Here is a 27,900-nt window from a genome sequence, read left to right as displayed (position 1 = left end):
GAGGGAGATGGAGAAGGAGTATGAGAATGTATATGAATGTGAGTGTAGGATGGTGCACGAGAACTTTCAAGGATTCTGGAAAGTTTATGAGTGAACGTGCCTCTTCGGGTAGCAGCTTTCTTTCTCATCTTAATGACACAGAACTGCTGCAGTTTTTCAAGAAAAATTGAAATGATGAGAATGAGAAATATGAAGAGGCATGCAAGATATATGAAGAGTTTTTATTTTGTAACTGCAGCAAGTTAAAGTAGTTCTTATGGTGTTATTTTCTATTTTTCATGATTGATGCACCACAAGCAAAAACGGAAGCAAGACAAAGAACACGTAGCACCGGTTGACCTACCAGCTGAAGGTAGCAACTCGAAGAGTCGCCGTAACCCCCTGCTCATCTTTGAATGCACCGAGGACGGTGCAAACTTTTAAGTGTGGGGAAGTCGTCTGACCAATCGGTAATTTTGGGTGACGAATTTCTAATCTCAACACTTTTACATTTCATTTTAGGTCTTTTAGGATTTTTAGTTTCATTTTCTTAATTTTGCATATATATACACAATAAGCTTAGTCATAATAATGAAAATTTTCAAGATTTCTATCTCTAGGGCACTAATTGATTTGAGTGAAAACCTTTCATAAAACTTGCATGAATTCATATTTTGTGGAACATGATTTTTGAGCTAAGAACACAAGCTAGTGAGTTTTGAGCCTAATGGTGTGGTTATATCTTATAACCACTTATCTTCCTTCTTGTGTGAAATTGTTCTCTTCCTATGATTGTAATCCTTGATTTGTTTGATTCTTTATGTCCATTATTTTGTGTATTCATGTATTTATATGTTGAGGCCATCATTTCATTTAGCTCGCTTACCCAAATAGCCTTACCTCTTATCTTCCATTGTTAGCCAACTTTGAGCCTACGATTAACCCACTTGTTCTTAAATTTTAGGACATTACAAGCCTTAAAGCGAAAAACAATAAATGTCCTTTATTTGGATCTTTGATTAGCTTAGGCTAGTGTATGTAACATTCAAGTGTGGGAAAACTTGGGACATTGGTTGAATAAAAAGGGTAGTTTTGTATTTTTGTTAAAAATATTGGGAATTGGGTACATGCTCATGTATTGATTAAATGTAGAGATCGTATGCATTGATGTTTTTGTATATAGTTTGAAAGAAAAAAATGATGAGAAAAACAAAAGAAAAAGAAAAAAATATGGAAAAGAAAAAAAAAGAGAAAGAAAGATAAAGAAAAAGCAAGAAATAAAAAGGGGACAAAATGCCCCAAAGCAAAGTGAAGCTCAATAAAATCAATGCATATGAGTTGTAATCAAGAAGAGAATGCATGAGTATGTGAAAAAGTGAAAAATGGGTAGTTAGGTTAGCTTTGAATTGTATAGGTTGTCATAGGTTAGGTGGGAAGTTTAGTTGATCAAAGATTCAAATTTCAAGTCCACTTGACCAAATATGCATCCTACCTTGACCTAGCCCCATTACAACCAATGAAAAGACCTCATGATATATGTATGCATGCATGAAATAAATGTTGATTGTTAGAAGAAAAACAAATCTTGGAAAGCATGATTAGGGGAGAATTGAGTGATTCAACCCTAAACACTTGAGCGAATAGAGTACAAACACATCCGGTGAGGGTTTGATGCTCAATTACATGTTTTCACCTATGATCATCTTTCTTCATGCAAGTTTGTAAAAATATTTAATAGCTCAATTCAATTGTGGTTTGGCATGGTTGTTAACACCTTTGGCCCTTGTGCCTATATATACTTCTTGAGGATTGATTTATTTTGACCAAGCAATTACATTCATGTAGATAGTTGCATATAGCTTAGATTGCATTTAGTTAGATTTCATTGAATAAATGTTGATACCCTTTGTTTCTCTCTTGGTTTAAGCATGAGGACATGCTTGGTTTAAGTGTGGGGAGGTTGATAAACCCCATATTTAGGGTTTATCTTGTGCTTGATTTGGGGGATTTTATGACCTTTTACCCACATTTATTCAATGAAATAGCATGGTTTTATGATTATCTCCTAATTTGTGCTTAAGTGTGAAAACATGCTTGTAGACCTCTAATTTGATGATTTTAATTCACCTTTGATTCCACTAGATGCCTTGATGTGTTTGCTAGTGATTTTAGGTTGAAAAGGGCTAGAAATGGATCAAATGAGTGAAGAGGAAAGCATGCAAAGTGGAGCAATCATGGAAAAGCCAAAGATTTGGATATAATCATCCACGCGCACGCGCATAGTACGCACACGCGTGGATAGCGAAAACTCAAGGGACGCGCACGCGTGCTGTACGCGTACGCGTCAGTGGCCGCACGTGATTTTTAAATAGAAAACGTGCCCAGCGATTTCTGAGAGCCGTGGGGCCCAGTTTACAACTAACTTTAGCACCAAAATGCATATAAGGACCAAGGATTGAAGGGGAATCATCATCATTCACACCTTTAGCTCATTTTTACACATTAGGATTATTTTTAGTTGGTTTTAGAGAGAGAAGCTCTCACTTCTCTCTAGGATTAGGATTAGGATTAGGTTTAGTTCTTAGATCTAGGGTTTAATTCATGCTTTCCTCTACTTTTTCTTCTCAATTCTTTGTTGTTGCAATCATCCTTCTTCTATTCCTTTGTTGTAATCTCTTCTATTTTGTTTCTATGCTTTGTTATAGATCTACTTTTGTTCCTTCTATTCTCTTTCGATTCAATTAGAGGTAAGTCATAATAATTATGCTTCTTTTGATTGTTATTGTTAATTCCTTGTAATAATTGTTGTTAGATTCTATTTTTGTTGTCAATTTACTATGCTTTTCTTTTGTGCCTTCCAAGTGTTTGATAAAATGCTTGGTTGGATGTTAAAGTAGATTTTAGTGTTCTTGGCTTGGGAAGGTAACTTAGGAACTCTTGAGTTACTAATGTCCAAGTAATTGACGATTGGGAGCCATTAACTCTAGATCTCACTAATTAAATTGGTGGAGAAGTAGGACTTATGGACTTAGATTGATATAGCTCACTTGACTTTCCTTTACTACTAGTTAGGGGATGACTTAGTGGGATTGATCCTTGCCAATTGTCATGTTGTAGTTAGCGATAGGGATAGAGATCCTTGACCATCAAACCTTGCCAAGACCTTTGTAGTTGTTAGTTTATTTTCATTGCCATTTACATTTCATGTCTAAAATCTCAAAAAACCCCCAAATATACCTCATAACCAATAACAAGGACACTTTATTGCAATTCCTAGGGAGAACAACCCGAGGTTTAAATACTTTGGTTTATAGATTTTAGGGGTTTGTACTTGTGACAAACAATCTTTTGTATGAAAGGATTATTTATTGGTTTAGAAACTATACTTGCAACGAGGATTCATTTGTGAAATTCTAAACCGTCAAAAAATCTGTTCATCAGTGCTCCAAGAGGCGGAGTTGAAATATACCAAGTTGGAAAAGTTGGCTTACGCCCTAGTAACCTCATCCAGAAGACTAAAACAGTACTTCCAAGGGCACGTGATAATTCTCAGAACCGACCAGGCCATTCGGCAAGTCCTCCAGAAACCCAACCTCGCGGGAAGAATGATGGCATGGGCAATAGAGCTGTCCCAATACGACTTGCAGTACGAACCCAGGCAGGCAATTAAAGCCCAAGCAATGGCGGACTTCCTGGTGAAGGTCACAGGGGAGACTCCCGATATACCAAACACACGGTGGAAACTCCACGTTGACGGAGCATCCAACCAAACGTTCGGAGGGGCTGGAATCATTCTCGAGAACTCGCAGGAGTAGCTTATAAACAATCGATCAAGTTTGATTTCCCAATCTCCAACAACTAGGCAGAATATGAGGACCTGATAGGAGGATTAATATTAGCCAAAGAGGTCGGAGCATCAAGGGTGGAAGTTAGTAGCGACTCCCAGATCGTCACCTCTCAGATAAACGGCAGCTACCAAGCAAGGGACGCACTACTACAAAAATACTTGGAAAAGGTAAAGGAGCTATGCAAAAGCTTTGAGGAAGTCATAATTCAGCATGTCCCTAGAGAAAGAAACGCCCGAGCCGACCTCCTCTCTAAACTAGCAAGCACCAAGCCCAGGACGGGAAATAGATCCTTAATCCAAGGGCTAGCAACTGAACCTGCAATCATCTTGTGCACAACCCAAATACCGAACCCCTCCTCTTGGATAGATCCTATCCTCCGATACTTAGAGCATGGCAAAACTCCTGAGAATGAGAAAGAAGTGCAAACCACCAGAACTCCAGAAGGGAAGCTTCAAAGTATGTGATCATACAAGGATAGCTGTATAAACGAGGACTCCACCAACCCTTACTCAAGTGCCTACGTCCCGACCAAACGGACTACGTCCTAAGCGAAGTCCATGAGGCTGTTGTGGTCACCACATCGGAGGAAGATCGCTGGCAAGAAAGATCATTCGAGCAGGATATTACTGGCCCACAATGATGTTGGACGCCCAAGAGTTCGTCAAAAAATGCAAAAAATTCCAGAAAAATACCAACTTCCATGAAGCTCCACCTGAAGAACTCAGCCTGATAATGGCCCCCAACCTTTCGCCCAATGGGGGGGGGTCGACCTCCTAGGACCGTTCCCGCCTGGGCTTAGACATGTAAAATACTAGATAGTAGCCATAGATTACTACACCAAGTGGGTAGAATCGGAACCACTAGCTAGCATATCTTCAGCGAATTGCCAAAAATTCATGTGGAGGCAAGTGGTCACCAGGTTCGGAATCCCAGAAACTATCATATCGGATATTGGGACACAATTCACCGACAAGAAGTTCAAAGAATTCCTAGCAGGACTGAGAATCAAGCAAAAGTTCTCCTCAATCGAGCACCCCCAAACCAACGGCCAGGTAGAGGCAGCCAACAAAGTCATCCTAAAAGGGCTAAAGAAGCGACTTGAAGGGAAGAAGGGCTCATGGGAAGACGAGCTAGCCTCAGTCTTATGGTTCTATAGAACCTCCCCCCAATCATCTACCGGCAAAACCCCATTCCGACTCACATACGGGGTCGACGCAGTCATCCTAGTCGAAGTCGGGGAGCCGAGCCAAAGATTACTCCTCGGAGGGGGTAGCGAGGCAGTGGAAAAGGATCTGATTGACGAAACAAGACAAATGGCACATCTAACAGAAACAGCAATCAAGCAAAGGATAACCCTAAGGTACAATGGCAAAACACTGAAAAGAAGTCTCGAAGAGGGTGACTTGGTCTTACGACACAACGACATAGGTCCACCAGCCTCGGGAGAGGGAAAATTGGCCGCGAATTGGGAGGGCCCCTACAGGGTAAGAGAAGTCCTCGGCAAGGGCGCCTACAAGCTAGAGAGGTTGGAAGGAAGCGAGGTACCGAGAACATGGAACATGGCAAACCTAAAGAGGTTCTACTCATAAGAAGAAGCAACCACACGATCTAACGACCTCGACCCCTCCACTTTGACTTCCTTTGCATTCCTTTTTTACCTCCATCTCCTTCACCTTATTATGTATTACACCATTTCTTTGTTTTAAGTTCTACATATGCGTATATAATAAGTTTGTCTTTTTGCAAGATTCACGTCAAAACGACAAAACGACGAAAAACAACAAACGGTCAACCTAACAGAAACTTGGGACTAATCACCCCGGGAACCAAAGGGAGGCAAAGCAAAAAACAACTCGAAGCGACAAGCAATGAAAACGGTAAATACCATAAAAACGGTAAACCAAAAGGCCGCGACGGCCCGGGTAAAAAAAAAAGGCAAAGCCACGACGGCACGAGCAAGCAAGCATTAACAGAAAATGGCAAAGCCACGACGGCCCGAGCAAGCAAGCAATAACAAAACAGCCTAATCAAAATAAAATGCCAAAGTGTTCATTACAACTAAAAGGCGCCTTAAACAGGCCCAAAGATAAAAACAAATTACAAAAGGTAAGGCAAGGAGTACAAAAGTTGAAAGAAGTATCCATCTCAAGGCTTGAGGATATCAACAATCTTCCCGTCCTCAACTGTCTTGAGAGCTCCTCTAATTCCTTGGCCTTCTTCTTGGCAGCGGCAGTCTTACCACGAGAAGTATTCAAATCTTTCATCAAGGCGAGGTCCCGATCCACCAGCCTGTTGATCTCTTTGGCATCCTCCTTAGCCTTCTTCTCCTGCTCAGACAACTTTGTCTTTAGAGACTCCTCCCGAGATCTTGAATCTGTCAGGTCTTTCTGGGAGTTCCGAAGCTTCCCTTCCAAAACATGATAATTTCCCAAGACAGGTTCCACCTTCTTGGCAATAGCAGCAACTCGAAGAAGACTGCGATAAATCCACCTTGCCTGCCCAGAAAGGTCGGCATCCTGGAAGAACTCTTCGGTACCAGGAAGCAACTGAAATTCGATGAAACCCCCAGCATCGAAGTTCTTTTCCATGACAGAAAGGGCCTTCCCAGAGTCCCGTTTCCTCTTCTTTGGGTTGCCAACGACCTTCAAGTCGTCATCGCCAAACCCCAGATCCTCCTCATCAAAAGGAACCTCCGCCTCCACACTTGAGTTCCCCGAGGCATTCTTAGGAGGGACTTCAAGTCATCCAGGGTAGTCTTCACCACTACCTTGGTCAGCCCCGTCAACCCAACCACTACCTTCCCCGACATCCTCGTGGACCTGACTCGCCGAAGGAGTCGATGAAGTGTCTTCACCACCCTCATTCCCTCCTTGGATGAGGTTCATCAAGTCCGCTAGGGTAGTCTTCCCGCCAGCCATGGAAACTGCAAACAAAAAGCAAAGGTGTGAGCAATAGAAGAGTAAACACTAAAAATACAAAAAAGTAAAGAACTCACCAACATACGACCGATCGGCCTCCCGGTCCCCCATAACCATACGAGGGTTAAGATTTTTCTTGCCAAAAATGGCCAACAAGATGTCGGTAATGTTACGATCTTTTGGGCTTAACCAATCATAGGATATTTTTATCAAATAATCGGATCCCGCCCCGAAGCTCTAGTAAGTCGGGATCCGCCTTTCCCCCTCGGCAGTAAGCCTGAAGGGTTGATGACCCTCAATCGGCCTGACCTTGAAGAAAGTAGACTTAAAACCATGAAAGGAGTCCTCAAAAAGGCCAAAGATCCTACGACCTTGTTGGGCCCTGAAGGACATATACCCCTTCTTCGCCTTTCCCTGCCGAGAAGGGTACGTAAGAAAGAAAAGGTAAAGGAAAACGTTCACGGAGATCGGAAGCTCCAGATATTCATAAACCATCTCGAAGCATCGGATGGCAGCCCAACTGTTCGGGTGCAGTTGCGATGGAGCAACGTCACAACGGTTTAACAAACCCATGACAAAGGGGGAAAAGGGTAAGCGAACTCCCAAGGTCATGAACATGGGTTCATAAACTCACAACCAATCAACAACCTGTGGAGCTTCCAGGTTCTTCTGGCAAACACGCTCCCGACCAGCAGGAACATAAACTTGATACAACGCTTCCTTGGGACCACCTCCACACAAGAGCCCAGCCTGGCGCAAATCTTGGAGGCCCTCCTTAGTGACCTTGGAAGGGGTGTCCTTCACGTTGGAAGAAACCCAAGCATAATGATCAACGAAATCGGCTAGCGGCCGCTGAACCTGATTCGGAAGAACGAGGCGCTCGGCCATACCTACAGCGGGGGCACCACTTAGTCAGAACGGGAGTTCGGGAACCCTTAAAGCAGTAAAAATAAAACTATAACTCCCTAAATCACCCTCTACATACCCCTACACTAACCCAGAACTCAAGCAAAATCTAAGGAAAACCCAGTGGCACCCCCTCTAAAAGAAGAACCAAGCAAAAAACCCAGGCATGCTTAGGAAAATACACAAGAAAATACCAAAAGGAAAACTGCGAATCAACATACCAGGAAAATGCAGAATCCGCAAAGTAGAAGGAAGAAAGGGAAGAAGGAACACTGGAAGTAAGAAGGAAATCGAAACAGCAGCAAAAGCAGGGAAGAAGATGGAAGCAGCAGCAGTACGAAAGAATAGAAGAAGCAGAAAAGGGAGAATGAAGTTATGAGGGGGTTGCAAAACAAAAATAGGGCAAAAGGCGTAACCATCGAGGAAGAGCGCCAAAAGGCAGGGGCATACTCGTCGTTTCACGCAAATTTCAAATCATGAAACGATGGGCATTTAATGCCCCACACAGAAGCCAAGGAGGCAGCATCAGAGACGAGATGACCACGCGTGAGAAACACGAAACGCCATCAATGGACTCCCGAGAAGAAGAACACATCCCGTCTCGGCGAGTAGGACAAACACGCCTAGCCACGAGCTCCAAACCTCAAGACTAGCGTGTTGGGGGAACTGTTACGGACCGTTACAAGTCCAGCCCAACTAGCCGCCGGGTTGAGGCACCACCCCTGACCCAGGCCCAAGCTATCCCTCACAAGGAAAACCCGACGGGTCAGTCTTTAACACTCGACCCGGTCGACGCCCGACTTTACCACCTGCACGACCCAGTACACCACGCCTAGCAAACCGGTCGGGTTGGTATCCTCGGGGTAGCACCCGAAGCCCCGACCCGAAGTCCGAAACAACCTGCTCCTCCCACGTGGACAAGGACAACTCACAAACATCCTGACCAGTGGGTTAGGTCATTTATGGGCCCACCCAGCACAGTATATAAGGGGAAAGGTCAGCTCTCCCCCCGAGGTACACATCATCTTACCTAATTTGGCTATCATTTTGTACAGACACTGACTTGATCGTCAGAGTGTCCTTGTAGGTGGCCACCCCCCTCTCGTCCGTTCTACCACCAGCTTCGCCAGTCTCCACCTCTAGACCAGGAACCCGCTCCAAGCCACTTCAAGGTCTCGCCCCCTCATCCCTCCACCATCTTCTGACCTGTCGAGCACCCGAGATCATCTGGTGAAGAACATTGGCGCCGTCTGTGGGGACCCTAGAGCAGACATAGAGCGACTCCCCACTTCAGAGGAACTCTGCGAAGGAGGAGGGGCCCGCCTGAGCAGGGCTAGCTCGTCAGCCCGTGCTGGCGAATAGTTACGATCCTCCGTTCAGCCAAACCAACCAATCTACACTAAGACCCCCGAAAGACGTCCCTTCGGATGAACGGGGGCCGACAGTGCCAAGATCATGCAAGAGCTCAGGCACAGAATGCGAAACCTTGAGCGAGAGCTAGCAGCGAGGAGCCGATCCTACGGAGACGTCAGCCACTCCCACGGCAACGCCAATCGATCCCGCATCCGCACTCGCTCCCCCTCTCGAAGACACGAGAGCCGAGAAAGGAGCCTAACAAAGCGCGACGAGGCGCATACACAGGCGACCTCTTGACCTACCCAAGGCAGGACCGAGAGTCACAGGGAGTCCCAAAGAGGGAAAGCCAAGAAACAACAGAAACCCATCATCATGGGAGCCACTCCCTTCTACCGCTCGATCCTCAAGGTCTGGCTTCCGAAGAACTTCGACAAGCCGACGGACATGAGGTACGATGGGACTAAGGATCCCCAAGAGCACCTCACAGCTTTTGAAGCAAGAATGAACTTGGAAGGAGTAGGTGACGCTGGCCGGCCCAGCGATCTGATGGTTCAACGCGCTCCCACAAGGATCCATCACGGCCTTTGTCGACATCTCCCAAAGCTTCCTAGCTCGGTTCACGACACGCATAGCCAAGGCAAAGCACCTAATTAACTTACTAGGGGTTACCCCCAGGGGAGCCGACCAAGAAGTTCCTGGACAGATTCAACGACTAATGCTTGGAAATCGACGGCCTTACAGACTCAGTCGCTAGCCTCTGCCTAACGAAGGCATGCTAAACGAGGACTTTAGGAAGCACCTCACTACTAAGCCCGTCTGGTCCATGCAGGAAATTCAAGGTGTGGCCAAGGAATACATCAATGATGAGGAGCTGAGTCAGGTTGTAGCAGCCAACAAACGGCAGCTCCCAAACCCCTCAGCTCGGCAAGCCCCCCAGGTCGATAGATATAAGGAAGCTCCCAGGGACGGCACCTTAGCCAAGCAATCCAAGCAACCCCCATGGGTAGGAAGGTTCACAAATTACACGCCACTCACGGTGCCCATAGTGGAAGTTTACCAACAAATTGCAGACAAGGGAATCCTATCCAGACCTAGACAATTGAAAGAAAGAACGGGAGGCAACAAAAGCCTTTACTGCGATTATCACAAGGAATTCGGTCACAAAATCCAAGACTGCTTCGATCTCAAAGATGCCTTAGAGCAGGCCATCAAAGATGGAAAGCTGAGCGAATTCTCCGGCTCATCAGAGAGCCAAGGAGACGGGAACGTGAACGCTCTGAGGAAGATCGTAGCCGGACTGTCAAACCAAGGCAAGAACCCATAGGGGACGCCAACAACCCCCCAACCTTTGTGGTCAACGTCATGGTCGGGCGTGACAGCCCTCCTAAATCCAAGTCGGAAACAAAAAAGGATACCCGGATCCTATCCATCTCGACAGAAGGTCCCATCGTCAGCAGGGGACCTCCCACAATATCCTTTGGCCCAGAAGATAAATGGTTTCACGACCTCCCTGAGAACCCCCCATGGTGGTTACAGCAATGGTCGGGACAGGGTTAGTTAGACGAATCCTCGTCGATACCGGGGCCGACTCTAACATCCTGTTCAGAAACGTATTCGACGCCATGGGGCTCAAAGAGTCTGACCTCAAAAATCACCAGCACGGGGTCGTGGGACTAGGCGACAACTCCATAAAACCCGACGGGACGATCTCCCTCCCAATCTATCTTGGAACCGGTGACGCCAGGAAGTCGATTATGGCAGACTTTGTAGTCCTTGGAGACTCCACAGCATACAACATCATTCTGGGGAGAAAGACCATCAACGAACTCTCATCCATAATATGAAATAAATTCTTGACAATGAAGTTCATAACGGACAAGGGAACAGTTGGATCCATAAGGGGAGACCTAGAAGCAGCGGTCGCCTGCGATAACGCCAGTCTCTCCTTAAGGAAAGAATCTAAGAAGACAGCTGGCGTGTTCTTAGCAGACCTGGACGTCAGGATGGAAGACAAGTCGAGACCAGAACCAGAGGGGGACATGGAAAAGTTTCAGATAGGGAAGTCGGCAGACTAGTTTACCTTTGTAAATAGGAACCTGCCCCATGAACTCAAGGGCCCCCTCATGGAGGTTGTAAGGGCGAACGGTGACCTATTTCCGTGGACGCCATCAGACATGCCGAGATTGGATCCCGAGGTCATGTCCCATCGACTAGCCGTGAAACCTGATGCCAAACCAGTAGCCTATCGGCGAAGAAAGATGTCTCAAGAAAGGGCCGACGAAGTCGCCAAACAAACAGCCGGGTTGTTGGAAGCAGGATTCATCAAGGAACTCGAGTATTCGACATGGCTGTCCAACATCGTCCTAGTCAAGAAAGCCAGCGGGAGGTGGAGAATGTGTGTTGACTATTCCGACCTGAACAAAGCATGCCCAAAAGACTCTTTCCCCTCCCCAACATCGACACCTTGGTATACTCGGCGGCAGGGTATCGTTTTCTCAGCTTCATGGATGCGTACTCTGGCTATAACCATATCCCAATGCACCGACCTGACGAGGACAAAACGACGTTCATAACGCCAGGAGGCACTTATTGCTACAAAGTAATGCCATTTGGGCTAAAGAACGCAGGAGCCACCTATCAAAGACTAATGAGCAAGGTCTTCCACGACCTCATCGGCAAGACAGTAGAAGTGTACGTCGATGACACCTTGGTGAAAATAGCAGAGCCGAACAGGCTAATAGACGACCTCCAAGCTGTCTTCAAAGCACTAAGAAAATTTAAAATGAGGCTCAACCCACTCAAATGCACATTCACCATGGAAGCGGGGAAATTCTTAGGATTCATGATAACATAAAGAGGGGTAGAGGCCAATCCAGACAAGTACGAAGCCGTCCTCAAAATGACAAGCCCTGGAAGCGTCAAAGATGTGCAACGACTCACTGGTGCACGAAATTATGATCATCAACAATGGCGCCAAAGGACTTGGAGCTCTCAAACGTGAATCACACTTTGTCACAATTCCGCACAACTAAGCAGCAAGTGCACTGGGTCGTCCAAGTAATACCTTACGTGAGTAAGGGTCGATCCCACGGAGACTGTCGGCTTGAAGCGAGCTATGGTCACCTTGTAAATCTCAGTCAGGCGAATTCAGATGGTGATGGAGAATTGATAATTAAAAGATAAATAAAACATAAAATAAAGATAGAGATACTTATGTAATTCTTTGGTTGGAATTTCAGATAAGCGTATGAAGATGCTTTGTTCCTCCTGAACCTCTGCTTTTCGATTGCCTTCTTCCAATTATTCATACTCCTTTCCATGGCAAGCTTTATGTTGGACATCACCGTTGTCAATGGCTACTTCCCGTCCTCTCAGTGAAAATGTTCTACGCATGCTGTCACCGCACGACTAATCATCTGTCGGTTCTCGATCATGCTGGAATAGGATCCATTGATCCTTTTGCGTCTGTCACACGCCCAACAATCGTGAGTTTGAAGCTCGTCACAGTCATCCCTTCCCAGATCCTACTCGGAATACCACAGACAAGGTTTATACTTTCCGGATCTCAAGAATGACCGCCAATAATTCTAGCCTATACCACGAAGGTTCTAATCTTAGATTAGAAACCCAAGAGATACACATTCAAGCTTGTTTGCATGTAGAACGGAAGTGGTTGTCAGTCACGCGTTCATAGGTGAGAATGGTGATGAGTGTCACATAATCATCACATTCATCATGTTCTTGGGTGCGAATGAATATCTTGGAGAAGAAATAGACTTGAGTTGAATAGAAAAATAATAGTACTTTGTATTAATTCATGAAGAACAGCAGAGCTCCACACCTTAATCTATGGTGTGTAGAAACTCCACCGTTGAAAATACAAAAGTGATAATGGTGTAAGCATGGCCGAATGGCCAGCCTCCAAGGTCTAGGGACTAAACGTCCAAAGATCTGTGTCTAAATACAATAGTAAAAGGTCCTATTTATAGAGAACTAGTAGCCTAGGGTTTACAGAAATCAGTAATTAATGCAGAAATCTTCTTCCGGGCCCACTTGGTGTGTGCTTGGGCTGAGCATTGAAGCTTCCATGTGTAGAGACTTTTCTTGGAGTTAAACACCAGCTTTTGTGCCAGTTTGGGCGTTTAACTCCGGCTTTTGTGCCAGTTCCGGCGTTAAACGCCATAATTCTTGAGCTGACTTGGAATGCCTGTTTGGGCCATCAAATCTCGGGCAAAGTATGGACTATTATATATTTCTGGAAAACCCAGGATGTCTACCTTCCAACGCAATTGAGAGCGTACCAATTGGGATTCTGTAGCTCCAGAAAATCCACTTTGAGTGCAGGGAGGTCTGGATCCAACAGCATCTGCAGTCCTTTTTCAGCCTCTGAATCAGATTTTTGCTCAGGTCCCTCAATTTCAGCCAGAAAATACCTGAAATCACAGAAAAAAATACAAACTCATAGTAAAGTCTAGAAGAGTGATTTTTATTTAAAAACTAATAAAAACATAATAAAAACTAACTAAAATATACTAAAAACATATTAAAAACAATGCCAAAAAGCGTATAAATTATCCGCTCATCACAACACCAAACTTAAATTGTTGCTTGTCCCCAAGCAACTAAAAATCAAATAGGATAAAAAGAAGAGAATATACAATGGATTCCAAAAACATCTATGAAGATCAGTATTAATTAGATGAGCGGGGCTTTTAGCTTTTTGCTTCTGAACAGTTTTGGCATCTCACTTTATCCTTTGAAGTTCAGAATGATTGGCTTCTATAGAAACTCAGAATCCAGATAGTGTTATTGATTCTCCTAGTTAAGTATGTTGATTCTTGAACACAGCTACTTTATGAGTCTTGGCCGTGACCTAAAGCATTTTGTTTTCCAGTATTACCACCGGATACATAAATGCCACAGACACATAACTGGGTGAACCTTTTCAGATTGTGACTCAGCTTTGCTAGAGTCCCCAATTAGAGGTGTCCAGAGCTCTTAAGCACACTCTTTTTGCTTCTGGACCACGACTTTAACTGCTCAGTCTCAAGTTTTCACTTGACACCTTCACGCCACAAGCACATGGTTAGGGACAGCTTGGTTTAGCCGCTTAGGCCAGGATTTTATTCCTGTGGGCCCTCCTATCCACTGATGCTCAAAGCCTTGGATCCTTTTTATCACCCTTGCCTTTTGGTTTAAAGGGGTATTGGCTTTTTCTGCTTGCTTTTCTTTTTTTTTTCTTTCTTTTTTTCTTTTTTTGCTTTTTTTTTGCAAGCTTTTCACTGCTTTTTCTTGCTTCAAGAATCAATTTTATGATTTTTCAGATTATCAAATAACATTTCTCCTTTTCCATCATTCTTTCAAGAGCCAACAATTTTAACATTCATGAATCAACAGTATCAAAAATATGCACTGTTCAAGCATTCATTCAGAAAGACAAAAGTATTGCCACCACATCAAAATAATTAAACTGTTTTAAAATTTGAAATTCATGCACTTCTTTTTCTTTTTCAATTAAAAACATTTTTCATTTAAGGTGATGGATTCATTTTCACAGCTTTAAGGCATAGACACTTAGACACTAATGATCATGTAATAAAGACACAAATATAAATAAACATAAGGCATAATTTTCGAAAAACAGAAAATAAAGAACAAGGAAGTTAAAGAACGGGTCCACCTTAGTGATGGCGGCTTGTTCTTCCTCTTGAAGATCTTATGGAGTGCTTGAGCTCCTCAATGTCTCTTCCTTGCCTTTGTTGCTCCTCTCTCATGGTTCTTTGGTCTTCTCTAATTTCATGGAGGAGGATGGAATGCTCTTGGTGCTCCACCCATAGTTGTCCCATGTTGGAACTTAATTCTCCTAGAGATGTGTTGATTTGCTCCCAATAGTTTTGTGGAGGAAAATGCATCCCTTGAGGCATGTCAGGGATTTCATGATGAGGAGTTTCCTCATGCTCTTGTCCATGAGTGGGATTTCTTGTTTGCTCCATCCTTTTCTTAGTGATGGGCTTGTCCTCATCAATGAGGATGTCTTCCTCTATGTCAATTCTAACTGAATTGCAAAGGTGACAAATGAGGTGAGGGAAGGCTAACCTTGCCACAGTAGAGGACTTGTCCGCTACCTTGTAGAGTTCTTGGGATATAACCTCATGAACTTCTACTTCCTCTCTAATCATGATGCTATGAATCATGATAGCCCGGTCTATAGTAACTTCGGATCGGTTGCTAGTAGGAATGATTGAGTGTTGGATGAACTCCAACCATCCCCTAGCCACGGGCTTGAGGTCATGCCTTCTTAGTTGAACCGGCTTCCCTCTTGAATCTCTCTTCCATTGAGCGCCCTCTTCACAGATGTCCATGAGGACTTGGTCCAACCTTTGATCAAAGTTGACCCTTCTATTGTATGGGTGTGCATCTCCTTGCATCATAGGTAAATTGAATGCCAACCTTACATTTTCCGGACTAAAGTCTAAGTATTTTCCTCGGACCATTGTAAGCCAATTCTTAGGGTCCGGGTTCACACTTTGATCATGGTTCTTGGTGATCCATGCATTGGCATAGAACTCTTGAACCATTAAGATTCCGACTTGTTGAATGGGGTTGGTGAGAACTTTCCAACCTCTTCTTCGGATCTCATGTCGAATCTCCAGATATTCGCCCTTTTTGAGCTTAAAAGGGACCTCGGGTATCACCTTCTTCTTGGCCACAAATTCATAGAAGTGGTCTTGATGCACCCTTGAGAGGAATCTCTCCATCTCCCATGACTCAGAGGTGGAAGCTTTTGCTTTCCCTTTCCTCTTTCTAGAGGTTTCTCCGGCCTTTGGTGCCATAAATGGTTATGGAAAAACAAAAAGCTTTAGCTTTTACCACACCAAACTTAGAAGGTTTGCTTGTCCTCGAGCAAAAGAAGAAAGAAGAGAGTAAAAGAAGAAGAAATAGAGGAGATGGAAGGGGCTTAGGGTCTCGGCCAAGGGGGAGAAGTAGTGTGTATGTTGTGTGAAAATGAAGGAGTGAAGATGGGTTTATATAGGAGTGGAGAGAGGGGGGTATGGTTCAGCCATTATGGGTGGTTTGGGTGGGAAAGTGGTTTGAATTTGAATGGTGAGGTAGGTGGGGTTTTATGAAGGATGGATGTGAGTGGTAAAAAGAATGGTGGGATTTGATAGGTGAGGGGTTTTTGGGGAAGAGGTATTGAGGTGATTGGTGAATAGGTGAAGAAGAGAGAGAGAGGTGGGGTAGGTGGGGATCCTGTGGGGTCCACAGATCCTGAGGTGTCAAGGATTTCTCATCCCTGCACCATGTGGCATGCCAAAACGCCCCTTGCTGCCAATCCTGGCGTTAAACGCCAGGCTGCTGCCCATTTCTGGCGTTTAACGCCAGCTTCTTACCCATTCCTGGCATTAAACGCCAGTCTGGTGCCCATTTCTGGCGTTAAACGCCCAGAATGGTGCCAGACTGGGCGTTTAACGCCCATTCTGCTACCCTTACTGGCGTTTAAACGCCAGTAAGTTTTTCCTCCAGGGTGTTCTGTTTTTAATACTGTTTTTTCTTCTGTTTTTGCTTTTTCAATTGTTTTTGTGACTTCACATGATCATCAACCTACATAAAATATAAAATAACAAAAGAAAATAGAAATTTAACATAGATAATTAAAGATTGGGTTGCCTCCCAACAAGCGCTTCTTTAATGTCAATAGCTTGATAGTGGGCTCTCATGGAGCCTCACAGATGTTTAGAGCAATGTTGGAACCTCCCAACACCAAACTTAGAGTTTGACTGTGGGGGCTCTGTCTGACTCTGTATTGAGAGAAGCTCTTCATGCTTCCTCTCCATGGTTACAGAGGGATATCCTTGAGCTTTAAACACAAGGGAGTCTTCATTCACTTGAATGATCAATTCTCCTCTGTCAACATCAATTATAGCTTTTGCTGTGGCTAGGAAGGGTCTGCCAAGGATGATGGATTCATCCACACACTTCCCAGTCTCTAGGATTATGAAATCAGCAGGGATGTAGTGGTTTTCAACCTTTACCAAGACATCCTCTACAAGTCCATAAGCCTGTTTCTTTGAATTGTCTGCCATCTCCAGTGAGATTCTTGCAGCTTGTACCTCAATAATCCCTAGCTTCTCCATTGCAGAGAGAGGCATAAGGTTTATACTTGACCCCAGGTCACACAGAGCCTTCTCAAAGGTCATGGTGCCTATGTTACAAGGGATTAAGAATTTTCCAGGGTCTTGTCTCTTTAGAGGTAATCTCTGCTTAGTCAAGTCATCCAGTTCTTTGATGAGCAATGGAGGTTCATCCTCCCAAGTCTCATTACCAAACAACCTGGTATTTAGCTTCATGATTGCTCCAAGGTACTTAGCAACTTGCTCTTCAGTAACATCTTCATCCTCTTCAGAGAAAGAATACTCATCAGAGCTCATGAATGGCAGAAGTAAATTCAATGGAATCTCTATGGTCTCAGTGTGAGCCTCAGATTCCCACGGTTCCTCATTAGGGAACTCCTTAGAGGCCAGTGGACATCCATTGAGGTCTTCCTCAGTGGAAATCACTTCCTCTTCCTCCTCTCTAGGTTCGGCCATGTGAGACGTGTTTATGACCTTGCACTCTCTCTTTGGATTCTCTTCTGTATTGCTTGGGAGAGTACTAGTAGGGAGTTCAGTAACTTTCTTACTCAACTGACCCACTTGTGCCTCCAAATTTCTAATGGAGGACCTTATTTCAGTCATAAAACTTTGAGTGGTTTTAATTAGATCAGAGACTATGGTTGCTAATTCAGAATGGCTCTGCTTAGAATTCTCTGTCTGTTGCTGAGAAGATGATGGAAAAGATTTGCCATTGCTAAACCTATTTCTTCCACCATTATTGTTGTTGAAGCCTTGTTGAGGCCTCTGTTGATCCTTCCATGAGAGGTTTGGATGATTTCTCCATGAAGGATTATAGGTGTTTCCATAGGAATCTCCCATGTAATTCACCTCTTCCATTGCTGGGTTCTCAGGATCATAAGCTTCTTTTTCAGGGGAAGCTTCCTAAGTACTGCCTGGTGCAGCTTGCATTCCAGACAGACTTTGAGAAATCATATTGACTTGCTGAGTCAATATTTTATTCTGAACCAGTATGGCATTCAGAGCATCAATCTCAAGAACTCCTTTCTTCTGATTTGTCCCATTATTCACAGGGTTCCTTTCAGAAGTGTACATGAATTGGTTATTTGCAACCATCTCAATGAGTTCCTGAGCTTCTGTAGGCGTCTTCTTCAGATGAAGAGATCCTCCAGCAGAGCTGTCCAATGACATCTTGGACAGTTCAGACAGACCATCATAGAAGATACCTATGATGCTCCATTCTGAAAGCATGTCAGAAGGACACCTTCTGATCAATTGCTTGTATCTTTCCCAAGCTTCATAGAGGGATTCTCCTTCCTTCTGTCTGAAGGTTTGGACTTCCACTCTAAGCTTGCTCAATTTTTGAGGTGGAAAGAACTTTGCCAAGAAGGCATTGACTAGCTTTTCCCAAGAGTTCAGGCTTTTTTTGGGTTGTGAATCTAACCATGTCCTAGCTCTGTCTCTTACAGCAAAAGGGAAGAGAATAAGTCTGTAGACTTCAGGGTCAACCCCATTGGTCTTGACAGTGTCACAGATTTGCAAGAATTCAACTAAGAACTGATGAGGATCTTCCAATGGAAGTCCATGAAACTTGTAATTCTGTTGCATTAGAGAAACTAATTGAGGCTTAAGCTCAAAGTTGTTTGCTCCAATGGCAGGGATTGAGATGCTTCTCCCATAGAAGTCAGGAGTAGGTGCAGTAAAGTCACCAAGCACCTTCTTTGCATTGTTGGCATTGTTGTTTTCGGCTGCCATGGTTTCTTCTTCCTTGAAAAGCTCTGTTAGGCCCTCTAGAGAGAATTGTGTTTTAGCCTCTCTTAGCCTTCTCTTCAAGGTCCTTTCAGGTTCAGGATCAGCTTGAACAAGTATGCCTTTATCTTTGTTCCTGCTCATATGAAAGAGAAGAGAACAAGAAAGTATGGAATCCTCTATGTTACAGTATAGAGATTCCTTGAGGTGTCAGAGGAAAAGAAGAATAGAAGGAGAAGGTAGAAAGAGAAGAATTCGAACTTATCAAGAGGGATAGAGTTCAAATTATTGATAGTGGAGGAGTGTTAGTCCTTAAGTAGAAGGATGTGAGAAGAGGGGAAGAATTTTCGAAATTAAAGTAAAAGATTTTGAAATAATTAAAAGAAATTTTGAAAATTTGATTGATGATTTTCGAAAACTAAAATTGGGAAAGAAATTAAGTGATTTTGAAAAAGATTTTGAAATTAGAAATTAAAAAGATATGATTGAAAATTAATTTTGAAAAAGATGTGATTGAAAAGATATGATTGAGAAGATATGATTGAAAATCAAATTAAAAAGAGAAAGTTATAAAATTAAAGTTGATTACTTGACTAACAAGAAATTAGAAGATATGATTCTAGAATTTAAAATTTGATCCTTTCTTAATAGGAAAGTAACAACTTGAAAATTTTAAAGTAAATCATTAATTATGGCAAGGATTTTCGAAAATTATAATAATAAAAAAATTGGAAAGAAATTGATTTTGAAAGGATATGATTGAAAAGATATGATTTGAAAAAGATTTGATTTTGAAAAATTATGAAAATTTGAAAAAAATTTGGATTAAAAACAAAATCTTCCCTCTAGTGTCATCCTGGCGTTAAACACCCAGAATGGCATCCATTCTGGCGTTTAACGCCCAAAACTCTACCTTTTTGGGCGTTAAACGCCCAGCAAACGCCAGTTTTTCTTCTTCACTGGCCGTTTTGAACGCCCAGCTTTTTCTGTTTGATTCCTCTGCTGAATGTTCTGAATCTTCAATTATCTGTATTATTGACTTGAAAAGACATAGTTTTAAAAATATTTTTGAATTTTTGATGATGAGAAATAATAAAAATGCAACTAAGATCAAGTAAACAATGCATGCAAGACACCAAACTTAAAAATTTTCTTATAAGAGACACTAATAAATTGAGAATGCATATGAAAAATAACAAAACACACAAAACAAGAGAATTTAAAGATCAGAGCAAGGAAATCATCAAGAACAACTTGAAGATCAATGAAGAACATAATGCATGTAATTTTCGAAAATGAGAGGCATGCAATTGACACCAAACTTAAAATTAGACACTAGACTCAAACAAGAAACATAAAATATTTTTGGTTTTTATGTTTTAAAATTTTTTTGTATTTTTTTCCAAAAATTATATGGAAGAGAAAATAAAGATAATCAAAACTTTTAATAAGAATTCCAGGAATCATGCAATGTTAGTCTAAAGCTTCAGTCTAAAAAGATTAGACATGGTTAGCCAAGCTTCAGCAGGACATTACATTCAGCAGCTAAATTGATGAGAATCAATTAGCTTTTGTGATGATAAGAACATCACCTTGAAACTCTAGAATTCATTCTTAAAAATTCTGAAAAAAAAATAAAAAGAAAAGTACCTAATCTAAGCAACAAGATGAGCCATCAGTTGTCCAAACTCGAACAATCCCCGGCAACGGCGCCAAAAACTTGGTGTTGTTGCCGGACCAAACTTGGCACTGTTGTTACCGGAAACAAATGCGAAATTGTTATTCGTTCAATCTCCGGCAACGGCGCCAAAAACTTGGTGCACGAAATTGTGATCATCAACAATGGCGCCAAAGGACTTGGAGCTCTCAAACGTGAATCACACTTTGTCACAATTCCACATAACTAACCAGCAAGTGCACTGGGTCATCCAAGTAATACCTTACGTGAGTAAGGGTCGATCCCACGGAGACTGTCGGCTTGAAGCAAGCTATGGTCACCTTGTAAATCTCAGTCAGGCGAATTCAGATGGTGATGGAGAATTGATAATTAAAAGATAAATAAAACATAAAATAAAGATAGAGATACTTATGTAATTCTTTGGTTGGAATTTCAGATAAGCGTATGAAGATGCTTTGTTCCTCCTGAACCTCTGCTTTCCTCTTGCCTTCTTCCAATCATTCATACTCCTTTCCATGGCAAGCTTTATGTTGGGCATCACCGTTGTCAATGGCTACTTCCCGTCCTCTCAGTGAAAATGTTCTACGCACGCTGTCACCGCACGGCTAATCATCTGTCGGTTCTCGATCATGCTGGAATAGGATCCATTGATCCTTTTGCGTCTGTCACACGCCCAACAATCGCGAGTTTGAAACTCGTCACAGTCATCCCTTCCCAGATCCTACTCGGAATACCACAGACAAGGTTTAGACTTTCCGGATCTCAAGAATGACCGCAATAATTCTAGCCTATACCACGAAGGTTCTAATCTTAGATTAGAAACCCAAGAGATACACATTCAAGCTTGTTTGCATGTAGAACGGAAGTGGTTGTCAGTCACGCGTTCATAGGTGAGAATGGTGATGAGTGTCACATAATCATCACATTCATCATGTTCTTGGGTGCGAATGAATATCTTGGAGAAGAAATAGACTTGAGTTGAATAGAAAAACAATAGTACTTTGTATTAATTCATGAAGAACAGCAGAGCTCCACACCTTAATCTATGGTGTGTAGAAACTCCACCGTTGAAAATACAAAAGTGATAATGGTGTAAGCATGGCCGAATGGCCATCCTCCAAGGTCTAGGGACTAAACGTCCAAAGATCTGTGTCTAAATACAATAGTAAAAGGTCCTATTTATAGAGAACTAGTAGCCTAGGGTTTACAGAAATCAGTAATTAATGCAGAAATCTTCTTCCGGGCCCACTTGGTGTGTGCTTGGGCTGAGCATTGAAGCTTCCATGTGTAGAGACTTTTCTTGGAGTTAAACGCCAGCTTTTGTGCCAGTTTGGGCGTTTAACTCCAGCTTTTGTGCCAGTTCCGGCGTTAAACGCCAGAATTCTTAAGCTGACTTGGAACGCCTGTTTGGGCCATCAAGTCTCGGGCAAAGTATGGACTATTATATATTTCTGGAAAGCCCAGAATGTCTACTTTCCAACGCAATTGATAGTGCACCAATTGAGCTTCTGTATCTCCAGAAAGTCCACTTTGAGTGTAGGGAGGTCTGGATCCAACAGCATCTGCAGTCCTTTTTCATCCTCTGAATCAGATTTTTGCTCAGGTCCCTCAATTTCAGCAAGAAAATACCTGAAATCACAGAAAAATACATAAACTCGTAGTAAAGTCCAGAAGAGTGATTTTTATTTAAAAACTAATAAAAACATAATAAAAACTAACTAAAATATACTAAAAACAATGCCAAAAAGCGTATAAATTATCCGCTCATCACTCACCGGGAAGCTCACGGCTCTATCTCGGTTCCTCGGTGCCTCGGCAGAAAAGGCCATCCCATTCTTCAACTTGATGAAGAATGGAATAACCTTCGAGTGGACCCCAGCATGCGAAGAAGCGTTCAGCCACTTCAAAAAGATACTCTCTGAATCCCCCATACTCAACAAACCTAGAGAAGGGAAACCCATGTACTTATACCTAGCAGTAACCACGCAAGCCATGGCGGCAGTCCTTGTCCGAGAAGAAGACAAAACTCAATGCCCAATATACTTCATCAGCAAAGTGCTTGATAAACCCCATATTTAGGGTTTATCTTGTACTTGATTTGGGGGATTTTATGACCTTTTACCCACATTTATTCAATGAAACAGCATGGTTTCATGATTGTCTCCTATTTTGTGCTTAAGTGTGAAAACATGCTTGTAGACCTCTAATTTGATGATTTTAATTCACATTTGATTCCACTAGATGCCTTGATGTGTTTGCTAGTGATTTTAGGTTGAAAAGGGCTAGAAATGGATCAAAGGAGTGAAGAAGAAAGCATGCAAAGTGGAGCAATCATGGAAAAGCCAAAGATTTGGATATAATCATCCACGCGCACGCGCACGGTACGCACACGCGTGGATCGCGAAAACTCAAGGGACGCGCACGCGTGCTGTACGCATACGCGTCGGTGGCCGCACATGATTTTTAAATAGAAAATGTGCCCAGCAATTTCTGAGAGCTGTGGGGCCCAGTTTACAACCAACTTTGGTGCCAAAATGCATATAAGGACCAAGGATTGAAGGGAAATCATCATCATTCACACTTTTAGCTCATTTTTACACATTAGGATTAGTTTTAGTTAGTTTTAGAGAGAGAAGCTCTCACTTCTCTCTAGGATTAGGATTAGGATTAGGTTTAGTTCTTAGATCTAGGGTTTAATTCATGCTTTCCTCTACTTTTGCTTCTCAATTCTTTGTTGTTGCAATCATCCTTCTTCTATTCTTTTGTTGTAATCTCTTCTATTTTGTTTCTATGCTTTGTTGTAGATCTACTTTTGTTCCTTCTATTCTCTTTCAATTCAATTAGAGGTAAGTCATAATAATTGTGCTTCTTTTGATTGTTGTTGTTAATTCCTTATAATAATTGTTGTTAGATTCTATTTTTGTTGTCAATTTACTATGCTTTTCTTTTGTGCCTTCCAAGTGTTTGATAAAATGCTTGATTGGATGTTAGAGTAGATTTTAGTGTTCTTAGCTTGGGAAGGTAACTTAGGAACTCTTGAGTTACTAATGTCCAAGTAATTGACGATTGGGAGCCATTAACTCTAGATCTCACTAATTGAATTGGTGGAGAACTAGGATTTCTGTATGCATGATTTTGACAATAAAGCATTGAGAAGAAGAATGACCATGTTTATTGCAGATAGAACAATGATTTCTGTATGCATGATTTTGAAAGTGATTAAAGGTTTTGAATTTTCTGGCTTTTGAGATTGCTGCATCACTTTTAATAAAACGAGTTAGCAACCGCACCATCTTTAGCTATGTATCCCAGACCAAAATATTTTGACAAAGGTTTGATCTTTGATGATGATGCATTTTTGTCAAAATATGATTTTTCAAAAATAGCATCATAGTTAGTGAAGTAACCTAGACCAAAATTTTCAAATAAAACTCTTTGATTAGCAAGCAATTTGCCCAAGTTGCTAGAACTATGTGCAAATTTCACTAAATCATTATTCATACCTTTAATCATTTCATTTAATATTTCATTTTCATCAATGAATTCTTGTGAAGTGTCAACCGAGTGCTTTGCTTTAAATTTTTCAATTTCAAATTTTAGAAATCTATTTTCTTCAACAAGTTCAATGACACTTTCAGTTTACTTCTCTTTTTCTTTCAATAAATCATTTTCAACTTTCAAGATTTCATTTTCAGATTTGCATTTATTGTATTTATTCAGCAATTTTTAAGAATGGTTGGTGAGATCATCAATAATAATATATAAATCTTCAATGGACAAGTCAAAGTAATTTACCTCATCTAATTGATTGTGACCAGCCATTAGACAGACTTGTTCTTCATATTCAAAGTCTTCATCCTCATTAGAATCATTCTCTAAATCCTCCCATGAAGCCATAAGCACATTCTTCTTTTCTTTTTTCGTCTTGTCTTCTTTCTTGAGTTTAGGACAGTTAAACTTGAAGTAACCTGCCTCCTTGCAGTGATGACAAATAACGTTGCTCAGATCCCTTTTTTGCTCCTTTGAACTCGATCCTTTGTTCTTGCCTTTGCTCCTCATTAACCTTCCCAATATCCTAGCATATAACACAATTTCATCATCTGAAAAACCATCATTTGAATCATCATCCAATGACTCAACTTTTGATTTTAGGGCCACTCCTTTTCTTTTTGTGTTTTGGTTGGTGTGTGTGGTTTCATATACAAGAAGTTTTTCTCTCAAATCATCATATGATAATGAACTCAGGTTTTTGCTCTCAGCTACCACAATTACTTTTGTTTTTCACTCTTTTGTAAGACTCCTAAGAACTTTCTTCACAAGTGTTTGTTCGGTGTGGGTCATTCTCATAGCATCTAAGCTGTTTATGATAATCAAGAATCTCTTGAACATTTCATCAATAGTTTTTCCTTCCTTCATGGAGAACATCTCATATTCTCTTCACAGCATATCTATTATTGTTTGTTTGACTTGTTTGGTACCTTCGTGAATGACTTGGAGTTTATCCCAAATCTCTTTTGCCATTTTGCATCTAGATACCTTCCGATATTCCTCGAAGTTGATAGTATAGTGCATCATGTTAATGGCTTTAGTATTTAACTCTACCTTCTTCTTGTCTTCTTCATTCTATTCGGCTTCTTCTTTTGGAGTCACCACTCCTTCTGCACTTGTCTTGGTAGGAACTTGAGGACCATTTACAATAATCTTCCATATATTGTTGTCAATGGATTAAACAAAGATCTACATCCTTTCTTTTCAGTAGGTGTAGTTCTTCCCATTGAAGAAAGGAGACCTATTGTTTAACTGACCATCAGTAAGAGAGTAAGCACAACGTTTGTACCCAAGTTGTTAAGCATTGGACCTTTCCTCCAAGCTATGAAGCTTGATCCTTAAGGACCAAGATTTGATACCAATTGAAGGTTCTTGATGGCCTAGAGAAGAGGGGTTGAATCTATGGCCTTCTTTTAAACTTGATTAATTAATCCTCAAACCAGAAAATGAAATCTTGCTTCTGTTCAGACTACGAGATTGATTTTGTAAGAAACAATTTTATTTTGTCTCATAACACATGAAAATAGAACCAAAGCAGGAAAGAAGAAGATGACACAACCATGTAACCTAGTTCAGCTACCTTGTGCAATGCAGCCTACATTTAGTCTCCACCACAATAGTGGTGGAATTTTCACTATCTTTTCAAGTATTACATACACCAATTCCCAAAAATTCAACCTGATCCTATCAAGGACAAACTAAGCTCCTATCTAAGCTTAACTTGCCTAGATTCACTTCCTAGACTCTCAACACACTAAGTGCTCACCGAACCTAGTAAGAGATACCTCACAGGTACATGATACAAAATAGAAATACAATAAAAAGAGATAAGACATAAATCTTGACTTTTCTCTTCAAGTACCTGTCTTTGCCTTTTCTCTCAATGAGTTTTTTTAATGCCTTACTTAAAGGCCTTTTACCACTGAATAAAAACAAAGAAAGATACAATATACAAACTGAATATTCAATGATAAACCATGAAGGAGATGATGTAGAATAGAATGTCTCTGAAGCTATAAGATGAACCAGATTCAGCACTCTCATATGTAGCTCTCCATCTTGGCAGAATGTTTCTTTGATGTAAAAACACTGTCCAAAATGTTGAGCAAGAATAGTAGGGAAGCTTTCAATGAAACTCAAACTCTGGTTCACTCTCCTTGAACAAAACTAAAGTTGATTTTATTTTTTTTTATAGAGTTCTGTTTCCACTGCTAAGGTTCGCTTCCCAAAGTCAGCTCCTTGAATCTTGAAGTAGCTAAAGTCTCCCTTTCTTTTTCTTCCATCAGACCAGAAAATTAGGGATTAGATATCAAAGTTAAGCACAACAAAGGAGAGATGAGCAGTAGCAACTTGCTTCCTTAATGAATTTTTCAAATCCAAACCCTTAATCTAGTGCTTTGGCCCAAGTTTCAATATTAGCCATTGATTTATAACATATTAAAGTGACCTCCACTTTCTTCATGTTACCTGAAATAGTTGTGCAGAGGGAAAGGTGAAATCAACAAGTAATTACCTTACATATTTATGGAAATATTTTACCTTTTTCTTCTGATTTAGCTTGACTTGAACATTGTGCTTTTGACTCCAATTTTGATTTGACATAGCCACCAAAATTTTGCTTTTCCTTTTTTTTTCTTTGGTGTTTAATGAAAAAATGATCTTTTCTTTTTTTCTTTTTTCTTTTTGTGCCATACCCGAATCACCATAACACCACCATCAGCTAGATGCTATTTTTTTCATGAAGGTAATGGGCTGTATTGAAATCTTGGTCCAAGTAGCTAAAGTTCAGGTGCTTGGTTCCATTGTTTTGGTCTGCACACTAACACTTGTGCCTGTAACACTAAATGACACATCACAACACTTTTGGCCTATCAACCCATTTACAATTATATTTGTCATCATAAAAAATGTTATTATTGTTTACTAAACTCAACAAAAAAAATATTTTCCCTTCTACAAAATCAAATTCCAAAAATAAACACCAAAATCAAACAACAAAACAAACAGTAAACATAAACTACGAACAGAGAAATTGATAGCCAGTAGACTCCTTTAATATTCAAAAAAAAAAAAACAAAGGCCTTGACCAACTTTCATGAATCAACAAGGAGAAAAAACCCTAACCACATAAATGGTTTCCAATTCCAATAAAAACCACAAACAAGAAACAAATTTTATCAATGGAACAATCCTAACAACAAGTTTGGTAACTAGAAGAAAAAACCTTAAACAACAATGAAAATGGCCATCGGTACCCACAAACGGTTTCTAATTCCAACAAAACCCACTAACAAGAAACACATTTTATCAATGGCACAATCTTAACAACAAATTTGTAACCAGAAAAAAAATTCTTAAACAACATTGAAAATGGTCGTCGGTCACGTCTTCAATCACTACGCCAAAGCCACTTCTCAATGGCAAACTCGTAAACACGTTGTGCCAGATGCTTCAATCGGCGATGATGATGAAGACTTCTTCATCTTCTCCTTAACGACGTCAACAAGGAAGTGGGAGGTGAGGGTTTTGTGAGAGAAACAGGGACAACGGCGATGATGATGAAGGCTTCTTTGAAAAGAAGGTGAGAGGGAGAGTTTTGTTAGAGAAACAAGGACTATGTTGTTTCAATCACTACCTCTCACCTTTCGTTGCCGTTCCGTGTGCGAAACATGAATCGACCTTCGCTAGAGAAAACGCACATGACACCCACTATTTAATCGCACGTTGAAATCCAACCAGGTTCGTCTTTCAGTGAGCGTCGTTGCTGGGTTTAGAGAGCAACGAAGAACAGGAATTTTTTTACTGAG

General features: G+C 41.5%; 1 non-coding gene and 1 pseudogene across 1 annotated transcript; one reads left to right on the top strand and one right to left on the bottom strand.

Moving 5' to 3' along the window:
- Positions 1-5,854: 5,854 nt before the first annotated feature.
- Positions 5,855-6,862, bottom strand: LOC148570245 (uncharacterized; annotated as a pseudogene).
- An 11,501-nt stretch (positions 6,863-18,363) lies between these two features.
- On the top strand, positions 18,364-18,471 carry LOC148570244 (small nucleolar RNA R71). Its single transcript, XR_015908879.1, has one exon. It is a non-coding gene; the product is annotated as a small nucleolar RNA R71 (small nucleolar RNA).
- Positions 18,472-27,900: the final 9,429 nt, after the last annotated feature.

Source organism: Arachis ipaensis, chromosome B3, assembly GCF_059453495.1.
Source record: "Arachis ipaensis isolate K30076 ecotype BB chromosome B3, ASM5945349v1, whole genome shotgun sequence".
In the NCBI taxonomy this organism is placed as follows: domain Eukaryota; kingdom Viridiplantae; phylum Streptophyta; class Magnoliopsida; order Fabales; family Fabaceae; genus Arachis; species Arachis ipaensis.
This window is presented reverse-complemented; position numbering and strand designations above follow the sequence as displayed.